Genomic DNA, 6,358 nt, shown 5'->3' with positions numbered 1-6,358 from the left:
ATCTTTCTTCATGTGTGGTATGTCTTTAAAATCATATACATGCACGCGTGGGCACACACACACACACACACACAAAGCCTGTACGCAACAACTTCAGCAAATATATGCATGATCAAAACAGTTCAGAAATATCCGCTCTGCAAATGAGCGAAGGGCAGCAGGTTTTTGAATAGGCTTCATCAGCGGAGGGGAGAGGTCAGCCATGAAGATTAGTTACAGGAGCTGTTGAGTCTCCTCTGACACCCACGGTACAAGCTACTTAACATAATCATCTGCAATCAGCAAAACTGCTGTTTATTATAAAACGTTTTTTCGCTTTTAATATTTCATATTGTTATGTAAAATGGTGCGGTGTAGGGACACACACATTTCACCAGGGACAAATTGTACAAATTGTCAGCAATAATAATTTGTGGCTCTTCTCGTGACATCTTTTGAAGTTAAAACCACGGAGGGCCCCCTCTTCACAGCTATTTTCTCTAATGTGGTTAATGGTTTACACTGGAGCTGACCAGCAGCTCTCTGTACCATGTTGTGACCGATGGCTGCCATGAGATGTTTGTGTGACCATTCCGCAATCAGACAAGTTAGGAAGCTTGGCTCTCCTTGTCCTTCCCACTCAGGAAGAGCCCTCAGGTAGAAGTGTGTCTCTCGCACTGGAATGAAGATTAGCAGAGATCTTTCCTAGCCTGTCTTAATAACCAAGTATTCTTCATTCAAAACCTTTTCATGTAAATAGATGTAGAGGAATCTGTGGAATCCCATACACTGGGGCTTGAGATCTGAGAGGTTTCTTAACTGTCCAATAGGCCTGGCTGCAGGCCTGGATTGATCAGAGGGTATTTGGATGTGATTCTCCCAGTTCTAAGAGGAGGAGGAGGAGGAGAAGGAGGAGAAGGAGGAGAAGGAGGAGGAGAAGGAAGAGGAGGAAGAGGAAGAAGAGGAGGAGGAGGTGGTGGCCCAGAACTAGCTTTTGTTCTGACCCACTGAGGATCACAGACAAGATGCCCACCTAAGCTGATCTCCTAAGGGTCCACCCCGTGGGGTCATCCTCCCTCTATCTAAAGCTGGCCTGGCTGAAGATGCACCACTAGAACTGGATGCAGGTATAGAGTTACATGGACAAACACTAGTACTTAAAAGAAAAATAGACCTGTCATTCCTGGAATAGTTACCTTTGGCAAACTACAGGGATGCTGTTACTTCAATTTATAAAGCCAACAAAAGACTCTCGAAGTTGTTACTTTGGGAGGTTGTGGAGCCCTTAGGAGTTAGGTTCTAGCTGGGAGAAATGAGTCTCTGGGAAGTAGGCCTCATGGGTGACAGTCCTGATGGCTTCTGCCCTAGCTCTCGGCTTCCTGGTCTCCTGACTCCCATCATCATAGACAGGGCCTGGCTCTGAGTCACACTCTCTCCACAGTGACATAACTGTATCTCCCTGTATGGTGAACCAAAAGAAGTTCTTTCTGTCAGCTAGCCTGTCAGAGTGGCACAAAAAAGTAACTAATCCAGATTTGTAATAAATTGCTTGAGGATAGAAGTTTCCATTTTCCCTTACACATGCAATACATAATTGGGCCAGGCAACAAGAGGCTCAGCAAATGCTCTGAACAACAAACAACAACAACAACAAAACAGTTTCCAGTAGATGAGCCTCTGCTTCTACCGGGCTCTCCATACTGAAGACCAGAAATACGGGACTCATTTCTGGAAACAGGGTTTCTCTGTGTGCCCTGGCTGTCCTGGAACTCACTCTGTAAACCAGGCTGGCCTCAAACTCAGAAATCCGACTGCCTCTGCCTCCCAAGTGCTGGGATTAAAGGCGTGTGCCACCACCGCCCGGCGTAAAAAATTTTTTAAATAGTGGAAACTTCTTAGGATTAGCACCTATGAACACCATGTCACAGAATGTGAAACTCCCCAGTCACCAAACTTTCTAGAACAGGGCAATCTAATAGAAATATAATGTAAGGCGCTTCTATAATTTTGATTTTTTAGTAGGCATAGTAGAAAAAGAGAAATGTATTAATCTTGTTTAAAGTATGAATGATAGTTTTTTTTTTTTTAAATTATTCATTTATATACAGGAGTGCTCTATCTGCATGTACATCTGCATGGTAGAAGAGGGCATTAGGTCCCAGTACAGATGGTTGGGAGCCACCATGTGGTTGCTGGGAATTGAACTCAGGTCCTCTGGAAGAGCAGTCAGTGCTCTTAACTGCTGAGCCATCTCTCCAGCCCCATGATTGATAGATTTTAACGAACCTAATATAGTCAAATGTTTATTGTTTACACACACACACAAGTTAAATATAAGTAAGGTATTTTGCACTTTGTTATGATCATTGCATATCTTTGAAATTTGCTCTGCGTTTCATGCTTACAGCTGATCTCTATGCTGTTTGGGTCAAGCTCCCAGTAGCCAGTTGTGGCTGGGAGCTACTGTAGTAGGTAGCATGACTGCACTCCACCTTTGACCTTCATTCGACCTTTTCTCCACGGCTGAAACTAGGGGGCTGGAGACACCACAGGATGTTGTTTAAGCCAGAACTTAAGAAGCTTGTGAAACACAACAGCTTTCCTGTTATGTATATTTCCTTCCATTGCCAGCTGCAGTTTTTAAAAATTAATTTTAACAGTGTATGTGTCTGTGTGTGTCTGTGTGTGTGCATGGACATGCATGCCACTGCATGTACACACACTCTAGAGTTCCAAGCTGCTATGAGCCACTGGACATGGGTTTTGGAACTGAGCTCAGGCCTTCTGCAAGACTAACTGCTAAGCCATTCAGTCCAACCTTTCATTCATTGAGTTGTTTGATCCCTTGCTGTTTTGTTGTGGTTTTTGTTGTGTTTTGTTTTGAGCCAGACAGTTATGAGGCTCAGAACAGAGGTGAGTCTGGTCCAGGCAGCACTGGTGGATCCTATGAGACTCGTGATTTTTCTGGCTTCACATTTAAAATTCATAGTCACAGGCAGCTCAGGAGAGGGTGTGGGGAGGGGATAAGGTGCTGTCAAGTTCACCAGCCTAGGGACTTGCCTCACTGTGAGCACCTGCCTAGCCTACTGGGGCAACTGAGCAGAGGTGATGAGTTTTATCTGAAGCCTGGAGGAGAAACTTTCTTTGAACCAGAGAGCAGCCAGCTCCTAGAGCCCCAAGTATGAACAAATGTGGGACACAGGAAGTGACCTGGGAAGGGAGGTGTGGGCAATGAGCAGAGCAGCAGCAGGGTGACCACCAGAGGCCAGAGTAGGCAGATCAAACCGCTTCAAAAGACCTGCATAACAGATTTAGGTCAAAGCATAACAGGTTTGGGACCCAACCAGCTAGCATTGGGTGGGGACAAACAGAACAAGACTGCGCTGGGGTCTTGATGCCGCCATGTCCCTAGATAAACTTACCATGGGGGAGTGTGTGTCTTACCATCACTTACAGGGAATGTTTTTTTCATCTAACGATGTACATCTTTATCATCCATTGCTGACCATGGTAGCCAAGAGGCAAAATAAAACCAACCTCCCAAAACCCAGAAGTATTATTATTAATCCCCAGGAAGGGAACACAGTCATGGCCCTTTGATCTTAAACCTACTGAAGTGGAAATACTGTTGAATTAATATCTTCAAGTAAAGGCTCCACTGAGATTGCTGCTGAGGAAGCGCCCGCTCTTTGAAGGGGAGCTTACTGTTTGGACTCCTTTACCCTGAACATTCTTTCCTCTGCCTGGTGTGTCTAGACTCCAGATAAAATCCCACATGGTAGGAAATCCCTACAGTTTTACAGCAGAAATATGTTTCTAGTCTTAACGGGTTCAGTTAAGAAAATCGAATGGCTTCATCACTGCCTCCTCCAACATTATGACAGCATTGTGTCCTTCTAGGACGAGCATGCAGTCAAAAAGATGCGGGTGGAAAGCAGAGCATATGCCCATCCAGATGCCTTTTCAATTCTATATTATGTTCCACCAATGCACATATGAATCCCTTGTATTTTAAATTTTATCTATAGAGGAGAAATACTTGGCTCATTATACACTGGGCCTTGCTTCTCTGATGGATATTAAAGAAGATTATAGTCCATTGCTGCCCTGGGTGCATTGTTTTTTTCTCCCTCATTAGCTAGGAGCTAAGAAAGCCAAACATGGCCAGCAAGAGCCAGACATGGGTGCTCACAGACTTTTAAAAGTATATTTGGCTGAAAAGTAAGTAAAAAAATTCCCCTCCTAATGAATTTCTGCTCTGAAAATGCTCTTCTGTATCAGGAAACAGTCCACAAGGAATGAGCATCTTGTTTCTCTGATTTGCATTGTGGAAAGAAAGGGGGAAAATAGCACAGATGCATTCAGTATTGTACAAAGAGCATATACGGGCATTTCAATCCCTAATATCGCACGAGTTTCTGATGCTAATGTAAAATATGTTCTTTCTGCATCTATAATCATGATGAGCAGATGGCGAAGACGGTTTAAAGTAGTACTGTATGGCTATTAAAATAATGTATGCTGTTAGTGAGTCTCCCTAAAACTGGAGTTTAATTGCTTATAAACACATACATTAGAAGGCACCATGATTCTAAGAGCCTGCTTGCTTTGCAAGGACAATAGTTATACAGGGTTTCCTATAACAGGCTTTGGCCAAAAGATGTCTCATGGTAGCAGATGCTTCACTGTGCTCATTCTCTTATGGAGATTTAATTGACAAAAAAGAAATGTTAGGATTGGCTAAAAAGGACATTGGTCTCTTAAAGCAATCCCTCTTTAAAAAAATTTTTAAGCTAAAATGGAAAATTTGAGGGTGGTGTGAGCTGAGGGAGGGGACTGAAGGGAATAAAGTAGGAAGTGTTCCAATTTTCCTTTTCTCGTTCACTATCCTGCCCAAGCAAAACATCAACAGTGGCACTTCGTGATTTTCTTTTTTTTTTCAGATTCAATCAATTGTATAGTTGCTGTGTTTTCTGAAAGTAAAACCTTCCACAGAAGACCGCCTCCTGGTCTCCATCCAAAGGGCTTCATTGCTCAGTCAAGGGAAAGGAGATAGACCCTTCCACCTCAGACGCCTCTAGACCACCCACTGGGCCTCCTCAGAAAGGGGATGCTCTCCAAAGGAGGTCCTGAGATAATCAAAGCAGATGACTAAGTTGGGGAGGATGGGTCCCCTTGAACACCAGGGGGAAGGGGGACTCATGCTGTTTGCAAACTGGAGGAGAGAGAAAAAGAGCAGCAGAGGAGGCAGGCTGAGCGCCAAGGACCCTAAAAAAGGCAGCAAGTTTTAGAAAACACTCATTTGACTAATTTGCCTAATATAATAAAGAAAGGATGGTCTTATTTTCAAAGCCGTGATTGATTAGGTGGGCTTTACATTTGCAGCACAGGAAGTGAATAATGGTTGTGAATAGATACAGAAAATATCTCCCCGAGAAGGGGGAAGAAATCCATAAGTCATATGAGGCAGAGCACAAAAATACCAACGGACCGACATTCAGAGAGAGTTTAAATAATAACAGACTGGATCTTGGAAGGGATCCAAGGAAACAGGGATTGAAGGAGAGCTACATGCAGCATAATGGCTCCGAGACAATAGGTGCTGAGCGAGGGTCTGCACATGCTCGTGAATGTGCTATTAGCTCTTTCATTATTATAATTACCTAAGTTTAAGGTCAGCTCACCTGTGTACCGCTGATAAACTGAATGATTTCTTCTAAAACAGAAATAGCTCTTAAATTACCCAGAATGTTATAGGAATAGATAACCCACGTGGCTGAGCTACAAGACTAAGTCCCAGTCTGGAAGAACATCATCCCTGGGAAAGAATGGCCATAGACTCCAACCATATCTGCAGCTCTCTAACACAGATGCCTGGATGTATGGCCCACTGTCTTAGGACACAGTTTATCTCAGATAAGATGCTGCCAGCTTTAGAACCTTGACCTTCAGTTTTATAATCTCGGATCGGTGGTCAAAACACAGCCTCCATCCAAAAGAGCCTCAATAAAAGATCGTTGAAGCACTTGTACTTTGAACATCTCGGGATGGTGACAGTCCACAGAGTTTTATTTTAACTGTAAGACAAAAGATTTTATTTTGTCATAGAAATAACTCAGAAAATCCATGATTTAGTCATTTATGAATTCTAACTAGTGGAAAATCATTACTTGAAGTTTCTGATACAAAACCTAAGGGCTGGAGAGATGGCTCAGTGGTTAAGAGCTCTGGTTGCTCCCTCAGAGGACCCTGGTTTTGTTCCAGTACCCACATGGAGGCTTACAATACTCCAGGAGATCCAAAGCCCACTTCTGGCCTCTGCACACACGAGGCAGGAATGAGGTGCACATGCATAATGCAGGCAAACACTCATTAACAT

The sequence above is a fragment of the Arvicanthis niloticus genome, chromosome 2, assembly GCF_011762505.2.
Source record: "Arvicanthis niloticus isolate mArvNil1 chromosome 2, mArvNil1.pat.X, whole genome shotgun sequence".
Classification (NCBI taxonomy): Eukaryota; Metazoa; Chordata; class Mammalia; order Rodentia; family Muridae; genus Arvicanthis; species Arvicanthis niloticus.
The sequence above is the reverse complement of the archived record's forward strand: the minus strand, read 5'-3'. Positions refer to the sequence as shown.